Source organism: Protopterus annectens, chromosome 4.part0, assembly GCF_019279795.1.
Source record: "Protopterus annectens isolate FY-2018-M chromosome 4.part0, PAN1.0, whole genome shotgun sequence".
NCBI classification, from domain to species: Eukaryota; Metazoa; Chordata; order Ceratodontiformes; family Protopteridae; genus Protopterus; species Protopterus annectens.
Window position 1 is genome coordinate 814,549,567 of NC_056733.1, and position 20,868 is coordinate 814,570,434.

Here is a 20,868-nt window from a genome sequence, read left to right on the forward strand (position 1 = left end):
TCAAACCCTAGACCAGATCACAAGAGGCAGAATGCACTGTCTTACCTTCATCCAGGCATATCTCATGGAACACTGGGCTATGACAACATAACAGATCACTTATGACTCAGCACATGCACCTTCCTGATATGGTTGAATACACACTTCAACACTCCCCCCACATGGGCTATGTTCCCATACAAGGATGTATATCAACATGTATCCACCTGAGTTGGGGGGACAGCACCTGATGCATGCATGTATAGAGACATCCTGACTCTCCTTGACTGTGAGGTAGACTAACATGTCATCATGGACCTCTTCTACATGCACACTAGTAATATTCTCGATGTGTGCAACAGACCTGTGTGAGTTGTTAATGCTACATCAAGTTTGATACATCTGATAGATGTCCTCAAAGAGGTTCTTGAGGGAATGCATGATGACACACTATCATCTTGTGGAACTTGACCAGGTCAAGGCATTTGACACAAATCCACACTGAGGTGTTCAATCAATGCTGTCACATGTGTCCATAAACACCTATATCATCAAATGGGTAGACCAGTGTATCACATATGTGCATCTCACTATGTTGAAATGTGTGGCATAATGCAACCTATATCTCAGGTCCAGTGATCAGGTCTGAACATCAGGGGTGTCTACTAGGCCCTTTCCTGATGATTAGTTAAGTGATAGACATCACAGATGACATGCACATGCTGTGTCCAAACAGCTGCCTGAAGGACTACAGATTGTGGACACTCATTGACTCTGACTGTGATATGGTCAGAGGCATAGGATTACTGGTGGTATTATTCAAATATTGTCCATAACTGTGGTTGGCTCTTGTAATGTTTTCCATGATCCTTTACATGAGCTCACCTTGTTGGAGACCTCTGCTGAAAGTACATTTATATTCAGGCATATCAGTTTGTGCAGCTTCACAATAAGCACCCTACCCCAGTTGTATGTCAGATCCCTGGTAGATGTCCTCTGCATTACTCATGTAAGGATGCTTATCTCACACAGACATCCTCCCCATCATTATGTCACCTTGTGTGAAAGTTACATAAAACACATTTTCACTGTACAGTCCCTACTGTATATAAGTATGTGATTGGTGTTACTGCTACAACCATCTTCCATTGACATGCCCTCCTCTGCTGTACATCAGGGAGTTTCACCTGTCCTATTTCCCTCTGTTCATTCCTACAATTCATCTGTGTGTTCCTATTCAATACACACACTTCCCCTGAGTGATCATTTTACATGGCAGTCCCATGTCCTGTTACACATCATTAACACAGCTACAGTACGGAATACCAGGAATCCACACTGTAGGTACACTGTCCTGTACTGTGTTTGGACCATATACTTCACATTCATACCTCTCTCAGCTGTCCAGATATTCTCAAGATGCACAGATGTTTTCGTTATCGAATTTGTGGCTTTGCCATGTCACTGGGATGACCTCTGGACTGATGTGGCTCAGCATACTGCATATATTTGAGTGCATACCTCTCATCTGTCCTAATTTTTGTAGATTGTCCAGTTTTTGTCTCATATTTGTGATCTCTTCCTCATAACATTTTGGTTTTCTGCCAAATCATTGGCATGTCATTGTGGAGTGAAATCAGAAACTGATGACAGACATTTGATTTTCCAATCTCATGCTCTTCAGAAAGTTCATGCTACTGTACAATGTATTATTATATATACTTTTTAAGTTTGTAAAAGCAATATTACAAATCTGTCCCTATTTTTGGGTCCTTGTCCCCCATTATTTATGACTTTGTCCAGATTTCTTGCTCAAAGAGGTTGAGAGGTATGTTTGAGTTTTATTCTAACACATTGCTATGCAACATCTATGGCAAATATGTCTCTATTTTTGACTAAATGCACCGCATTCTGTTGGCGATTGTGCAGATGTGTTGCACTAACAGATTAACAGCTATCTGTGAAGCCCTGGTGATCACTGTGGCATTCCGCTCAAATCCGCTGATCATAGGTGGTCTGTTTTAAACAGAATTGTATCTTTGTTCACTTACATGGTTTCCTGGCCATCAACACTGTTGCCAGCCATGAAACCTAGTTTAGATGTGTCACATGGCATTAATATGCATTGTGAGTTGCCATTTACCACGCACCACCACGCAAACATGTAAACTCCATGTAAACTTTGTGTGGAGCCTATATGGAGTTTATTGAATCCCAGAGAATGTCTCCCCATCCAATTCATTATTTAAATCTTGAGATTTTAATGTATTACATTTTAATATTAATTTAGTCTCTTTTTCAATAAAATAATGTCAATATTATTTTCATTTCTTACATTAGAAACAACATGTGATAACACAGTAGCCCTAATCATATTCATATTTTTATTGTGTTGCCCTATATTATGCTCAGCAATGGGACTCCCCATTTTATATCAATATAATCTTGTAACCTACCCTTAAATTTTCTAATTGTTTTAACTATATACCATAATCCACATAGTGAGTCTACTATAAATACTACTGTCTTTGAATTACAAGTAAAAAATACAGTGTTAAAAATGCCAACCTATTAATATTCTCCACTTTAGTAATTACATATTTATAAACACTTCAACTTCCACAAGGAAAATTATCTTGTGGTGGTGAATTGGACATTCTTACTTTCTCTCTAGCAAAGTAACTATGCAACAACATATCCTTAAAGCTTCTCTCTTTCTGACGTGCAAAAAATAAGTTGTAAATTTTCTTCCCAAGGATGTTCATCCTCCCTCAATATTTCAAAAATGCTTGCATATAAAGTTTTCCAAAATTAAACTAAATACCCCATACTCAGATACAAAAAACATCGTCACTGTATTAATATCTCACCTACTTTTATAATATCCCATTTTATTGTAGTTTAGTCTACTATTATTTATACCTAATAATTTATCTCTCTCTCTGTATCATGCAATCATCTTATCATTTCATTAGAATAATTGCATTCACTAAAAAATTATCAGCATTATAGCCTCCATTTAAAATATTCATCCCATCTACTACATAAGCTCCTAAATCTTAAAAATCCACCCAAGGGCAATGTTTTTAATATATGTTTCAGTTGTCAACTAGTGCCATGCAACAAATTAACAGAACCACTTTCTTTCTTTGCATATGGCATTGCATAATGTTACTGTCACTCACAGAGTTGCATCTAAAAATCAACTCTATCCAGACTTATATCTTTCACAGACTTAATACTGTACCATTGTTTACAATTTTCATAAAAAAATAATAAAATTCCTCTGGATTTTCTTTATAAATAAATAACACATCATCTATATAGGTATACTATTTTATTACCTTACTCCTAAAGAAATCCTTATTGTACATATATTTCTTCTCAAAAAATATTAGCATAAGTAGCTGCAAAAGGCATTCCCGTTGCTGTGCCTCGTTTTTTATGTACCATTCTTCATCAAATACAAAACAATTATTATTTAAACTAAAATGCATTAAGTACAAAATAGAATGTGGTAGGTTTATCCCCTAAACATGACAACACAGCTTCCAAACCATCTTTATATTTAATATTTGTATAGATGTTTCAACATCCAGTGCCACCCAGTAACAGACCTGACTTAAAACTGCATCATGTAAATTCTTAATTAGCTCTAAAGAGTCTCTAAAATAAGAAGGCTATTGTATCACAAAGGATAATAAATCTTAATTCAAAAATAGGTCCAATTCATCTAAGAAATACCACAACCAGAAATTATTGGCCTACCCAAAGAACTGCATTAATCTTTTTGTGTAACATACGAAGGCAAGAGAAACAAGGAATCCTGGGATTACCTGCCAATAATGTATTTTTGTATGTCTTAGAGAGACTTATGTCTAACTGTAGTACATATTAATTATTCCAACTTGGTTGTTGCTTCCAAATATTGTTTCTTGGTTGTCTTTTCATATATCTTTCTATTTTAAGGTGTGTAATGCATATTTCATTATATGCCTCAGTTGATTATAACGATATTATTACCCTTATCTGAAGACCTAACAATATTTCTCTAATACTGAAGTCCCTATAATTCCTTACATTGTGATTTAGTTGAAATATACATAATAGTTATTTTCTTAAATACTTTTTAAACATTCCAAAACATTATAATGAACTATATCATAAAATGTCCAAAATCCTGAACAGTTAATGAGGCATAAAGCTACTCTTAACATGTGTAATAAGTATATTAAAATTTCTACTTATAATTTCAATTTCACCATCAAAAGTAATAAAGAATGATGCAGAAATATCAGAAATATATAAATCAATATCATTATCAATATAACATTCAGTGCAATTTAAAAAAATGTTGTTTTTTGCTATAACTTGCATATAAATACTCCTACTGGGAAAATTTGTAAGGATCAATTTTATTTATTTAGTTATTTATTTATTTACATTTGTTGACCGGGAGTGTCCGACTGGACGTAGGTCCATTTTCAGTGGAGGCCCGAGGAGAAAAGCTCCACAGTTAAAATAAATAGACAGTAGTTACATTGGATTACATAGTGATTAACAATTTAACATAGCAATTACTTACAACATATTTACAGATGAAGAACATAGTACATCAGTAGACAACTAGAATCTTTATCTGTGAAATACATAACAGACATTAACAAATATTACAATAAGAAGTTCCTGCTTTCTAATAAGTACTAGGCTTATGAGCATCTGAGCTTGCTATAATCAAGGTAGTTAGTGAAGTGGAAAGAAAGGTAGTGGTTGGATGGGGTGGGTGACATTAGAGTGGGAGTTGCAAGAGCATAGCCAGCATGTTTTTAGGTGTGCTTTTAGTAAAGTTTTGAAATGGGTGCATGATGGTATGGAGGTGATTGTGGGTGAGAAAGAGTTCCATAATTTGGCTATGGTGCAAGAGAATAGTGCTTCATCAGCAGAGTTATTGGATTTAGTGATCTGCAAGTGATTTTTGTTGCTGGATCTTAGTGGTCTGGTGGTGTGATAGGGATGGAGTAGATTCTGGAGGGATGGGACATTTAGTGGATAGTTTACTAGTTTGTGGGCGAGTGAGAGTTGATACCATTGAGGGAGGTGAGGGAGTTTAAGCCAGCCCAGTTCAGCAAGTGAGAGACAGTGGTGACTACGGTAGGATGCCCCTGTGGCGAATTTGGCGATTTTGTTGAAGCAGGTCTCTAGCTTGTTTAGATCGCATTGCCTTAGGTTGGTATATATTGGAGAGGCATAAAGTAGGGTGGAGATAAGGTGGGAATTTGCTATTGAAATCTTTGCTGCTTTGGTGAGAAGTTGCTTATTTCTGTATAACACTCCTAGTTTTTTGTGGACTTTTTTTATGGTCATGGATATGTGAATGTCAAATTTTAGTTTATTGTCTATTTCCATTCCTAGCAATTTGGTGTGTTCAGCTGGGTATATAGTGGTGTTGTCTTTTGCTGTGATGTTAAAGTGAGAGTTGTTTTGAGTATGTTTGGTGGGTTGGAAGACGAGTAGTTTAGTTTTGTTTGGGTTGAGTATTAATTGGGCATCGGATAATCAAATTTCAACAGAGGAAAAGGCTTCCTGTGTGACTTTTTGCAGTTTGGGTAGGGACTGGGCTGAGCAGATGATGGTTGAGTCATCTGCATATTGTATGAGTGTGCCATGTTTGGTGGCAGATGCTAGATTATTGGTGAAAACAGAGAAGAGTAGGGGTCTAAGGATGGATCCTTGGGGAACCCCTATGGAGACAGGTAGTTGGGGAGATATGTCATTTTGCCATTCAATGGATTGTTGGTGGTCAGACAGGTAACACTGAAACCAGTTGCTGACTGATTGAGAGAAGGATAGGTTATTGAGGACAGAGATAAGTTGTTTGTGTGGGACCATATCAAATGCTTTAGATAGGTCTAGGAAAGTAGCAGAGGAGAGATAGCCATTGTTTTTATGCTGAAGGATAGTGTTAGTAAAGGAGAGTAAGGCAGTGGTGGTGCTATGGTTTGGTCAGAAACCATGCTGAGTATTGGAAAGGAGGTTGTTAGTAAGGAGGTAGTCTGAGACCTGAGAGTGTATGCATCTCTCTAGTATTTTGGAGAGTGGAGAGAGAATAGCTATGGGGTGGTAATTGGTTAGTTCTGTGGAGGGTCTGCCTTTGTGGAGGGGAATTATATGTGATATTTTCCACAGTGTGGGAACGTAACTTTCTGACAGAGATCGGTTAATCAAGATGGATACTGGGTAGGCCAGAACATCAGCTGCGATTTGTAGGCATTCACTTGGGAGGTTGTCTGCTGCTAATTTGGTGGGCTTAAGTTTAGTTAAGAGTTTTTTTATGTTGGAGATAGGTACAGGAGAAAAAGAGAAGGCAGTGGGGAGATTACTAGTTGAAGGTGTGGGTTGGAGGGGAGGAAACCCAACTGTAAAGTAGAAAGCAAGTCTTCCAGTGACTGGACATTACTTAAATAATGATAAGCCTGAATTGGAGTGAGATCATTTATGCCTCCCCCTGGATGCTGGTGGGTTTTGGGCTACCTTACCTGAACTTTGTGCAGTAACCACTGGAATAACAGCTTCTGCTGACTTAATTGAGCCAGATAAAAAAAGCTTTTTTGAAGACTAGGGCTTACAATAGCATATAGGGTATTACTAAACTTTATGATTTTTTGCAGTCTGGAGGAAGAACAGACCTTAGGGATTTTCCATAGCTAACTATCTCCCCCAATAACTGCCAAGGATATTTTTGGGAAGTCACTACAGTTATCGGCGGTATAGGAACAAGGCTGCTTTACTGAATCTTCTTATGTTGACAGCAAAAAAAAATGCATAACAAAGTGCAGGTGTATTCTTAATTTTGGAAAAGCAAGAGTCTCCTAAACTTATTTCAAAAGGAAATGGTCTTTTTGAAAATCTTTTCTGTTACTGCACCACTTCTTAAATATAGATGATCCCCATGCATCACAAAGTTAAAATGCTGAATAACTGTAATGGTTTTGTATGTAAACAAATATTTTGCAGTATAATCATCAACTGTCTACAGTGGCTTGGTTATTGCATTTGAAAATTTGTAAATATTGAACTGTGTGTTCAGTGAAAATGTTTGTTTTGCAAAAAACAGATTAAAAAGACATACTTTACCCTTGAAAAAGCTAAACTTCATAGGGTCAGACCATGTGTGACCTTATTGATTAGTTTTATAATGAGTTATTTCATGGCTTTACCAATAAAGCTAATGAGACTTAAGGGTCGATATTTAACTAGAGTTACCTAGTCAGTGGAGGAGCTGCCTTTACATGGGGGAGAATTACTGGATGCTCTCCGATCTTGCAGCCCAAGCAGGTAGGACCCTAGCCCTGAGTAGCATCCTGCCATCACCCAGAATGATACCACAGTACAAGGACAAAATGATTGACTTCAATAATTGGCTAAGCTTCTGGTGTCATTCTAAGGGGATCCAGTATCTGTCTGCCTGGGACGACACGGTCAACAGACCATGATGCTTTGCCAGAGATGGCCTGCACCTGTCACCCCTGAGATGCAGGATACTGACTAAGGCTCTTGCTGCCCCTATAGTGACTTTTTAGGCAAGGTTCAAATGACAAATTCACGACCATAACAGGAACAGGCAAGCAAAAACTGAGGGTAATGCTAGTCAGTGCTAGAAGACTAAATCTCAAAATGCACTCCCTCGAGGCACTCCTTAAAATGGAGAACATTGATATCTGTGCAGTGACTGAGACCTGGTTCAAGGGTCTAGAGACCACCCCTGCATTACCAGGCTATAACACATACCACACTTTTTGGCCATCAAACCTGGACCAGAATACCAAAGGCAGAAGTGTGTACATATTCATTAAGGATATCCACACCTCCAGGCTAGTTGCTCAGCATAATGCATCCAAGATTATCCAAGTGCGTGTATCATCATGGAACTCATAAACAAAGACATTGGTAGCCTCCAAACTCTGGGCCCCACCCAGTTCAGGTTTGTGAAAGGCAGATCACGCCTCTTAAACCTGATCGACTTTTGAGGCAATCACCAAAGCCGTAGACGAAGGTAAGGTGGTTCACACAGCCTATCTTGACCTAGCCAAGGCTTTTGACACCCTCCCCCATTCTGGAATTAAAGCTAAACTCACTAAACTAGGTATAAATCCCTCCATCACAAGATGGGTTGCCAGCTGGCTCACTGACAGAACCCACATTGTAAAAGTTGCAGACTCCAAATCTGACTTCAAACCAGCAACAAGTGGAGCACTACAGGGTTCAGTCCTGGGACCTCTCCTGTTTGGTATCTACTTCTCTGAAGTACAGGCTAACAATGGAGTTCACAGATGACTGCAAACTAGGAGCCATAGTTGAGTCCCCAAATGATGTGGACATCCTACAGAAGGGCCTCACTGAGACAGATGCCTGGTGTCAGAGTCATGGCCTCAAGCTCAATACCAAAAAGTATATTGTCATCCCCTTTGGTAAAAACTCTGTATCCATGAACTACCACATAGGCAGCAGTCTACTTAATGCTGAATGTGTGATAAGAGACCTTGGGACCCAAATGGACAGTAGTCTCTCCTTTGATAATCACATCGCCACAGTAGTCAGGAAATCCTTCTATGTGGCACTCCTCATCACAAAAGGGTTCTCATCCAGGAAAAAAGTGGTCATTTTTCCCCTCCACTCGAAACTCATTAGACCCATTATAGAGTACAATGCCCTTTTGGAATGTACCTCACAAGGCATCTGCAGCAGCTGGTAGGGCCACAGAAGTACCTCACAAAGAGGATTACTTGCCTCAAACAGATGCCCTACACTGACCGTCTCAAAAAACTCCAGCTTTACTCCGTTGCATATCGCCTACTCCAAGGTGATCTCTGCCTAACATATAAAGCTATGTCAAACCCAGAGCTGTTGGACATGCTACACCTAAAGAAACCCCAATCCCTCCAAGCTACACGCTCTAGGGGCATAAACCTTGTCACCACAATAAACAGGACATGCTGGAGGGATAGATTCCTGTCTCAGAGACTTCCCATACTCTGGAACAAGGTACCCATCTATGTGAAGTTATGTGAAGCAAAGTTCCTCATTAGCACTCTTCAAGAAAAATCTTGATGAGTGGATGGGAAATAGGAAATACAGCCCGGGGATCACTTCTGTGGCTCTGCTCGACAGGGGCACAGGAAAATAACTTTATTGGGTGACGTAAGCCAGGGAACCTTGTTGGCTAGGCTTACTTAGGCCCTTGGGCCGATAGCCTAGTACCTACCTATGAACCTATGAACCTATGCTTGATGTATTTATTGCTTTGCTTATTAAGGAAGGAGATTATTTTCTCTAGATAGTGATTTAACTGGTCATAAAATCCTTGGTTAGGGTTGTGGTATCAATGTTCAGGAATCTAGTGTGATTGGATAATTTCTATTTTTGAAAAGGTTAGGCTGCTTTTGTTGAAGTCTCTGAATGTAAATGGATTACTGAGAATAAAGAGGTTGGATTTGGGGCAGAAGGTAATGGTGAAATGGTCTGATTTTATTAGAGATGGTAATACATGTTGTGTTAAGCTGATGGTAAAGAAGTTAATTGAGACACATTCTAGGAGGTTTGGACCTCAAATAGGGAGGTTACAATTTGGTCTAGGTACCTAAAAGTGATAATGTCAAGAAAGGTTGTGGCATAATAGTTGTCAGATGTGCAGGTGTACCATATGATATGAGGGTTTTAATCTCCACATATTAGTTGGTACATTAGACTTTCATCTCATAATAAGCAGATGTTTGGTTTGACTTGCAGCTGGAATAGCATGTTTATGCATTCAGTAAGTTCCTCCAGGGACAGAGGGAAACATCTAATTACCAGTAAGGGAAAAAATTGATTTGCATAGAGTGTACTAAATAAAACATTGAGGTCATTTGGGATGAGACACATAGGTGTGACATATTAAATAAATATGGATAGACTCCTGCTACTTTTAAAACTCCTGAACAAGATGGCAAGAGAAGCCTGTCACTCATACAGTTGCCCTGAGCAAGTGCACTGAACCTACAATAGACTGAAACAAGGTTTCAGTACTTATGCAGATGTATATCATTTCCATATATGTTCTCCATACATCTTGTGGAAGAAGATAGGAACAGAAATAAACCACCCTCATAAAAATTGTATGCATTATCCTAATGTAATAGGTACATCTGCTAGTGATCTAAATTCTTGCAGATTAAATTCATGTAAAAGGTAATAGTGGATCACATGAGAATCAGAAGGAATTTTATTGGTAAAATACTGAAATCGTATTGTGACTGGAACATTAAATCAATTCACCCTGCCCACCCCCAGGTCCTAGACCTCCACATCCATCTGAAATTCCAGTGTGTACCCTCTAGTACAGGCCAGAGCAGTAAAAGCCTGAGTGAAACAAACAGCATTCAAAAGTTGGAGGAACTCTAATACATCATTGACTCATAAGACCAACAAATTGCAATGGTCTAACATCAACTCGGTAATGAAGTTGTTGAAGTTCCTGTAAAAATTCCTCCTGGCTTCCTTTTTGATGAAAAATCAGAAGATCTCCACAAATTGCTCACAACACTATGGCACGCTCAAAATTTCTGGTCCTTCCAATGGATGTCTAATTTATTTTTCAATCATAATTCCAAAACAGGCTCATTGATGTCCCTGTGACAATTCTTGGTACAGCCTGAAGTAGGGTCTAAAGGAGAAAAGGATGGTAGGCATGGCTTGAGCTGCTGTTGAGGCAGGGCATTAGAATTGCACAACTCCATTGCACTTCAGTCTCTGACCCAGACAATGAAGCTGCTTATGGGAGGGGAGACAAGAAATGGGTTAGGACCTAAAGGAAAAAAAATGCAAACATCAGGACAAGCAGAGCAGGATATGAGGACTGCCTGGGTTCACACAGGCGGGGAACCAAGAATAAACAAGGAGAGGCCATTCTAGACTACTGTCTGGCAAATGGCTTGATATTGGACATATATATAGAGAAGTTATATATTTTGTATCTACATTCGGATGTTTTACTGTAGAATTTGTGAAAATTATTAAACAATTTTGGGATTATTTATGTTCCTTAGATAGTGTCCAGACATGGCTGAATTTAGAGCTGAGATTTTCTTATCGTAGGGGCAAAAATATAAAAGATTTCCTAGTTAAAAGTAAATATAACTTACCATTGGATGTATTTTATCAGCACATTGGTTTAACAGGCACATATCCATGTAATAAGTGTAAAGCCTGTAAATACATTGTATCTGATTTTTCATACATCAATGGTATTAAATTTAGTACTAAACACACTTTTTCTTGTACTTCTGAGGGTGTCATATATGCGTTACAATGCCCATGTAAGAAGATTTATATTGGTGAAACCAAACGTGCCTTTAAGGTGAGGCTTTTAGAACATATCAGGGACATTGAAAATAAAAAAGAAACTAGCCCTATAGCCATGCATTTTTTGAATGTACATAATGGTGATAGTAAAGGCTTACAGGGCACTATTTTGGAACAAATACAAGTTACTAGTTATAATAATGTAGATATTAAATCAGTTCTATTGCACAAAGAAGCTGTATATATTTTGAAATTTAAAACAATGTCTCCTTTTGGTTTAAATGAGGATTTTAATTGGAAAGTGTTGTTTAATTAATTGCCACTTTTTATTAATTAATTGTATAATTGGCATTTCATTTTAGTATAAATTGTATTGTGGTTTACTATGGTCTTTACTCCTTGAAGGCTGTGGCCGAGACGTCAGAGTTTTTTTAAATAAATTGCTTTTGGTGGATTGTTTGGCTGTTGTTTTTCCTGCTTATCCTGGCTTTGCTGTTTGGTTGCTTCTGCAGGATATGAGGACTGCCTGGGTTCACAAAGGCGGGGAACCAAGAATAAACAAGGAGAGGCCATTCTAGACTACTGTCTGGCAAATGGCTTGATATTGGACAACACATGGTTCAGCAAAAGGAACAGTCACAAAATCACATATAAGAATGGCCAACATGCAACTCAGGTAGACTCTCTCCTGGTAAGGAAAAGGCACTTGGGCATAGCCAACAATTGCAAAGTCATCCCAGTGAATCAGCTAGTCCACATTATAAACCACTGGCTGCCACAATCAGCTGCAAGCAATGGTCAGCAATGGTCAGAGAAATCAATAGAGACTAAGCTGAAGACCTGAAAGTTGTTGGAGAGAAAGCATGGGAGTTCAAGGAATTACTCAGGGTGCTAGCACCTCAAGAAGAACAGAAAATAAGTGGAGATGAAGAAGAATGGAAGTGCCTCAAAACAATACGTGTGAGGACTATAGAACAGAGATGTGGATGAGCCAGGTATGGAAATAAGGTACAGAAGGAAAGCTGGTGGTGCAATGCAGAAGTCGAGAAAATCATAAAAAGAAAGAAGTAGTGCAAGAAAAAGTGGGAGATAGAAAGGAAGGACTAGGCTAAGAAGGAATATCAGTTGGTTAATAAAGATGCCAAGAGAGGAGTTGCAATAGCAAAGAACAAGGCATCTGAGGCACCCTACTAGCTTCTGGAAAGTGACTTGGTAGATGGCACAAAGAAACTCTATTAGGTTGTAAGGCAAAGACAGAAACACAGACAAGATAGTCAGACACTGTTCATAAGGGATGCCAACAACAACCTGCTCACCAGTTCACAGGACATCAAAGGCAGATGGAAGGAGGACTTCCTGCAGCTTCTGAATGAAGGAAACCCCAGAGAAGCTGTACTGCCCCAGACACAGCCTATGCTGAAAGAAGAGGAAGAGCCCCCCCCAGAAAAAATAAGAACAGCACTAAGAAAAATGAAGTCAGAGAAAGCATCAGGCTCAGATCAGGTCATAGAAAATATGATCAAAATGTTAAGTGAGAGTGGGGAGAAATGGTTCCTGATGGTACTCATAGCAGTATGGAGGGAAAGGCATACTCCAAATGACTGGAGAATAAGTATTATAGTATCAGTATACAACTGCAAAAGGGACATGCACAGCTGTGGGCAGTAAAGAGATATCAAACTCCCGTCACACTGTATGAAAGTTCTGGAGAACAAGAATACACAGAGGAGTAGAAAGTAGGATGGAAGATGAACAGTTCAGATTCAGATCAGAATGCAGCACAACTGTCTGGATGTTTGCTGTGAGACAGATAGTTGAGAAAAATCTAGGAAATGAGAAAGGAGTCCAAGTGGGCATTCCCAGACTTGGAGAAGCATGTGGCAAGGTGCCAGGAAAGCTGATTTGGGCATCCCAGAAGCACAGGTGTAATTAGTGCAGAGTATGTACAAGGACCTAATGACTCAAGAATGACCTGTGTTCAGTCTGACATCAGGATTCAGCTCTGAGCCCACTGTTGTTCATATTGGTGATGGACTGCATTAGCAAACTTGTCAGAGGGGACAGCTCAGTAAAGATGCTTTATGCATACAATGTGGCATTACAGGCTAACTCTGAGCAAGATCTTCAGCAAAGGATAAGGGAGTGGAATGCAAAACTGAAGGCACTTGGGAGAAAACTGAGTACATGGCAGCAAATGCGGAAACCAGAAGATGCTGAGAATTGAGATAGAAAGAAAGATTGTGGAACAGATTAACACCTTCAAGTATCTGAGAAGGGTGAATGAGGTGAAGGGAAGTCTGAATGAGGAGAGCAAAGCTAAAATAAAAGGGTCTGCCGCCAACTGTCACAGGGTGACAGGGACAGTGTGTGACAGAAGAATGCCAAAGAAGCTGAAAAGTAAGGTGTGACAAACAGCAGTACGACCAGTACTATTGTATGGTACAGAAACCTAGGAAGTTAATCCAGAGCAATTGAGAAAGCTAGGGGTGATGGAGATGAAGTACCTGAGATGGGTGGTGGGATGCACATTGTGAAACATATGATGAAGAAATGAGGACATCAGAGTAGAAGCCAAAGTAGTTCCAATTGAAGAGAAGGTCATGGAGAATAGATTATTGGTGAGGAAGATTTGGGGCAGACAGGAAGTAAGCAAGAGGACGCAAGGGCACCCAGCAACTAGATGGACAGACTGTGCGAGAGAAGACCTGTGACAATTGGGGATGATTGCTGAAGAAGGTAAGAGAATGACAGTGAATGAGATGTTGAAAGTTGACACAGCATCCAAACCCCATGTAGAAAGTGGTAAAAAGGGGGTTGATTATGATGATGATGATAAAGGAAAAAAAAAGCAAACTGAGGTAAGATGGTATGACCCCCAGGATGCCCTTAAGATCCTTAATGACTCTGGGCAAAATTGTGGGCTTTGAACTGGGGGCTGATTGGAGAGTTGGTACACCTAGCAAAGGATATGGACCACTAGGATAGCTGTCAAGTATGACAGAGAGTGGAGAAAAAGATACATATTAAAAAATAAATAAATAAATAAATACAATAATGGCAGGTATTAAAATGTCAGCGTTCAAATAGTCCTTGTGACAAGACAGGCTAAAGTAAGCAGGACTTGTAAGTTATGCTATAAAATAAGGGCTTTTTTGTATAATTATAAAATAACATATGAAAGAAAATACTGACCACTTCACAATTCCCAGCAAATGGAAGCAGGCAGAGTAAACCAAACTCTAAAAATAAATTGTCAAAAAAGACTGCAAGAGCTATTAAGCAATTATTTGTTCACACATTAATGACATTCTTCAATCAAAATTCAACATAATTATATTATACAGTCCACTGCACTGCTGGTTTTGATATTTCTAAAGTTAATTTCAAGATTGTCTCTCTACTCATTATGAATGTTATAAAATGTGATCCCCTAAGTCACATATTATTATCTTAGCTAAAGTTGTAAGACAGGATACATTTGAATGGTCCTTAACGAATGCTGGGTGTGTGTAATGCTAGATTTGCCCATAGTTGGCATGGTTTGATCACAAGGGTGTATCAGTGCACACACACGCGCACACACACACACACACACACACACACACACACACACACACACACACACACACACACACACACTCAAACATACACGCACATGCGCACACATGCACACACATGCACACACGCACACACACACACACACACACACACACACACACACACACACACACACACACACACACACACACACACACACACACCCACATATGCACACATAATCATTACTATCATACAATGCAGTTTCATTCATTAAAAGGAATCTCTTGGCATTTTTAAATAATGGCATTGTATGAAGGGACTTTATTGATCTCCATCTTCATCTGTGGTATTCTGGATACCTTGAGTGATGTATTGTGAATGAGTAAGGCATGTGTATGCTGATACTTGCAGAATACATCTCAGCAATGCAGCTTTCTTTTCCATATTTCTTATTTCTGTTTGTGCCAGCTGCAGATCCAAAACTGACGGTACTTATACCCATTTTGGATCCTCAGACAGCATCAAAATTAAATTGGGCAAAGGCATCAGGTCAGTGTGAGTTCTCTGACAGACATGTAAACATTCAGTCCTAATGTGTGTGCTGTGTAGTTTCTGATTCATGCAGCGCATTAAAAATAGCTTACGTATTGGGAACTGTTGTTTCGGGTGTACACAGAGAGTGATGGTGTGATTTTTTTTTTTACTTTATTTTTTTTAAACACGTGTGATTTTTTTTTTTTTTTTGTATCTCATTCAGGGGAGGGTGAAATAGCATGACTGCTGACTGTAACTTTTTAATCGCCGCAGCTGGTCAGACTTCTTCCTGTGTACAATATTGGTTTTACAATGGGCATGCTGATTGCTTTGTCCATTCAATGTGCATGTGTTTGAATACTAACATGGCTTCTCTGAATGGTAATACTTAACTATATTAATAATCTTGTAGTCATTTTTAATAAGGCCATAAGAATTTAATCCACATGTAAGAAGCCCGATAGTGTAGAATATTAATACTATAAAATGTTAGTGAGCTTTATCTTGTAGTCTAGGATTTGATTCTGCCACCCTTCATATTAGTAGCTACTGTGACTGGGTAAGTCACTTAACAAGACAGGACACCCAGACTGAGCCTGGAAAAAGGTCCACATAGATCTACACTCTCAAACTAATTTGAAAAAAGTCCATGCTTATCAGTGTTCTTCCCTGATTAAACAAAATAAAATAAAATAAATATTTTATGACTGTACCCAAAGTTACATGTATCATCCAGTAGCATCGGGTTGTCCTTAATTCTTTGAGCAGATGGTACAAATGCCAGTGAAAACACCAAACAGAAAGTTAAGTCATTTTAGCATATCTGTATCATTTTATACAAATAAGTCCTATTTGTGTTACAGTAATAACACTGGCACATTGATTCTGTATGGCATTTATATAATTTGTTTAAAGACTACTACCTGCAGTTCCCTATATAAACACATTCATTAGACAACATCAGAGACAATCTTATTTTGAAAGCCTTTCAAAATTTTTAATAGTATTTTTCAGATGTTGTTAACCATTATGTACATTGACTTGATCTGCAGCATCAGACTACTGTAATGTATAGCAAAAAAACATATCCAGATATTAAAAAGGTGCCAGTGCTGCAAACTTGCCTTTGGTGCAGAAGGCTATGGGTTCTCTACCCACACCATGTAAAGGGATTATTACACTGTAGTACAACATAAGGGGGGGGGGCACTGCATTTCTCAATATGTTTTCCTCCAGATGAAATGTTAAACCAAGGCCCCATCAGTTTGAGTTGTTGGTAACTCAGGTAGAGGTAAATTCTCCCTCAGCACTTACAAATATGAGCTAGTTTATATCAGTTCCACTGGCTGAATGCTCCAGCTACTTTTCATGTTTTTATAGATTCATAGGTAGGTTCATAGGTAGGTACTAAGCTATCTGCCCGAGGGCATCTCTAAGCCTAGCCAGAATGTGTTGGCTTTCACCTCCCTTTTAAATTAGTTTCCTGGGCCTCTGTCTAGCAGGGCCATTGATGTGATCCCCGGGGTGAATTTACGATTTCCCATCCACTCGTCAATATTTCTCTTGAAGAGTGTTAGTGAGGTGCTCTGCCTAACATAAACTGGGACTCTATTCCAGAGTGAGGGAAGTCTCTGGGACAGAAATATATCCCTCCAGCATGTCCTGTTTATTGTTGTGTTGAGGTTTAATTCACTGGAGTGTGTGGTTCTCAGAGATTTGGTTTTCTTGAGGTGGAGCACGTCCATTAATTCTGGGTTGGACATGGCCTTATACATCAGGCAGAGATCACCTCTGAGCAGGCGGTAAGCAACTGAGTAGAGCTGGAGTTTCTTTAGTCGAGCTGCTTAGGGCATCTGCTTGAGGCCCATGATCCTCTTGGTGAGGTACTTCTGTGGCCTTTCCAGCTGTTGCAGGTCTCGAGTAAGGTACATTCCAAATGGGGCATTGTACTCTATTATGGGCCTAATGAGTGATGAGTAGAGGGGCACAATGACCTCTCTTGATCTAGATGTGAACCCTTTCATGATTAGGTGGGCTAGATAGAAGGAATTTCTAACTATTTTGGCAATGTGGTTATCAAAGGGGAGGTTGCTATCTACCTGGGTCTCCAGGTCCCTAATTACATCTTCTGTACTTAGTGGATTACCACCTATGTGATAATTCGTGGGCACTTTGTTTTTCCCAAAGGAAATGACAAATGCATTTTTTTATCATTTACCTTGAGGCCATGGTTCTGACACCAGGTATCTGTCTCTGTGAGACCCCTCTGGAGGATGTCTGTGTCATCCAGAGAATCTATTATGGCCCCCAGTTTGCAGTCATCTGTGAACTTGCTTAGCCATAGTCCTCCCATGCTTGCCTGTACCTCAGAGAAGTATATACAGAACAGGAGGGGGTCCCAGGACCGAGCCCTGTGGGACACCACTTGTAACTGGTTTAGAGTCAGACATAGCACCTGCAACTCTGACCACATGTGTTCTATCCATGAGCCAGTTGGCAACCCATCTCGTGACATAGGGGTTAATGTTCAAACTGGTGAGTTTATCTATGATGCCAGAGTGGGGAATGGTGTTGAAGACCTTAGCAAGGTCCAGGTAGGATGTGTGGACTACCTTTCCTTCATCTATGGCCTTGGTAACTGTTTCAAAGAAGTCCACTAAGTTTAGGAGGCATGATCTGCCTTTAACAAAGCCGAATTGGGTGGGGTCCAGTGTCTGGAGGTTCCCAATGTCTCTGTTTATGAGATCCATGATGATTCGCTCCATAGCCTTGCAGACCAGGCTAGTCAGGCTTAGAGGGCGATAGTTCCCAGGTTCTGTTGTGGCACCACCTTTGTGGAATGGGATGACTGTAGCTGTATGCCATTATTTGGGTACATAGCCTGTGGTGAGGCAGAGTTTGAAAAGTGAATTTAGGTGAGGGTTTATTCCATTTTGGAGCTCATGTAAGACGCAGCCTGGGATACCATCCGGTCCCATTAATGCTGTGTTTTTAGCTTTGGGGAGGGCTGTTTTTACCTGCTTGCCTGTGATGTCTGGGGCTCTGCATTCTTCTGGGATGGACACGGGCCCTTTTTGGGGTGGGGGGGGTAAAGTTAGCACTGAACTTGTCAGCCAGGATGTTGGCAATGTCAGTTGGTTCGGTGTATTTTTTTGCCATTTTGCATTAGCTCAGAGCATATCTGAGAGTTTCCACCTAGATTCTTGACATAGCTAAAGAAGGCTTTGTGATTATCTTTAGAGTCCTTGGCAATTTTTCTTTCGAAACTGGCTTTGGATGGTTTTATGAGGGATCGTAGTTTCTTGCTGATATTGATTAGTGATGCCTTTCTTTTTTGGGGATTTTGCTCTATCATGTAATAGTTTCCTCCTTCTGTTGTATAGTTTATTTATGGCCGGGGACCACCAGACTGGTTTCCTCTTTTTGGAGGAGTGAGTCTTAGTTTTACTTGGGATGGCTCGATCCATGCATTCCTGTAGGTGCTCACAGAATGCATTTGTAAATGATTCTGCTGTATGGGCAGCATTATCCTTTAGCAAGGGGGCTTGGAAACTTTCCACCTCAGTCTTGAGAAGTGAGAAGTTGGCTTTTGAAAAGTTTTTCACAGTGGTTTCCTTGACCGGGGGTGGGGTCGGGATGTGGATGCCCAGTGTGATTAGTTTATGATCTGATCTTACCAGCAAGGGGTTTACCTCTGGTGTGGAGCACTGATCCCCCATGTTGGTGATGATCAGGTCCAATATGTTATCACCTCTTTTGGGCATGGTGACCAGCTGTTCCAGGGCATTTGAATTTATAAACTCTAGGAAGCGTTGGGCAAAGGAGTTTTTACTTGAGTAGTTATCCCAGTCAATGTTTGAGTAGTTGAAATCTCCCAATATCATGGTGTTTAGTAGGACCTTTATATTTTCCAATGTTCTCAGGAATGCTGAGTGGGGGTTCTGAGACAAGGTAGGTGATCTTTAGCAAGCTATGATCTGAAAAGCAGCTTTGCCCACTGTTAGTTGCACATGGATGGTCTCCGAGGCCATGTGCTGTGCTACTAACCTGGAGGTGTGAGTATCCTTTATGAAAATGGATACACCCCTCCTTTTTTATTTCAGTCCGGGTCCAAAGGCCGAAAGGTATGGTATGATTTGAAACCTGGTAGTGCTGGGGTGCTCTCTGGAGCCTTGAACCAGGTTCTGTTACTGCACAGATATTGATTTTCTCCATGCTAAGGAGTGCCTCGAGTGCGTGCATTTTGAGGTTTAGACTTCTGGCATTGAGTAGCATTACCCTCAGTTTTGGTTACTTGTATTGTTTAGGGAGGTGGGTTTGTCTTTTGAGCCTTGCCTAAAAAAGGCACTATGGGGGTGGCAAGAGCCTTGGCCAGTATTCGAAAGCCTAAGGGTGACAGGTGCAATCCATCTCTGGCAAAGCAGCGTGGCTTGTTGAGCAAGTCTTCCCAGGCTGACAGACACGGGATCCCTTTTGAATGACACCAATAGCTTAGCCAATTGTTAAAACTGATCATTTTATCTTTGTATTGTGGCATCATTCTTGGTAAGGGCAAGATGCTACTCAGGGTCAGGGTCATACCGGCCTGGGTTACATGATCAGATAGCTCCTCTATGTCTCTTTTCATGTAGTCCAGGGAGGTACATCTCAGGTCATTCACACCAACATGTACAATGACAGAGTCATATTTGTACTTGTTTTGGAGCACTTGTGTTATGTGACAGATCCTGGCAACCGAAAGGCAGCTTACAGTAACCTTCTCCTTGTTCAGTCTAGTGAGTGGAACGTCATTGTGCCTGACAATAGAGTCACCTATTACTAGTGTATTGGGTGTGTTGTTAAGCCTTAAGGGCTGTTGTTGCGTGGCACACTGACTCTATGCAGTATGTAATACGTGGTTGTTTAAGGGTGGAGGTTGCTTGGATGTCTGCTTTGGAGGTCTCTGCTGCTTAGGCAGATTTTTATTTAGAGCCTTCGAGTATGTTTTCATGTATTTATGTGTATTGTTTGCTGGTGCATGTATGACTGGCGTATGTGAGACTGGAAGTGTGGTGCAAGTGTTTCCCTTCTCCTCCTGACTGCCTGTTTCAGCCTTGGGTTGAGAGAGCTTGGCCTCCAGTTTGGCTGTACAGTTGCATCTCTCACATACATTCATGTTTGTTGGAAGGAGGAGAGGGTTGTCTGTGTACATAAGGCAATTGTAACATTGCCTCAAGATTCCCAGATTCACCAGCTGGACTGGAGAGTATACCTGAAACTGCCATTTGGACATGCCTGCATGTGAAAATGAACTGTTTTACTGAGGTGAAGTGTTAGCATTTATTAGTGCTTACTGAGAGCTTGGAGCAAGTGCTGGGCTGTAAAAGGATAGTTAGAGTGCTTTATTTGAGAGTTTGACTAGTTCTAAGGGAAAAATTGAAGAGCAGCCTTCTTGGAGCCTGGAATAGTTTAACCCTAGCTAACCAGCGCTGTGTG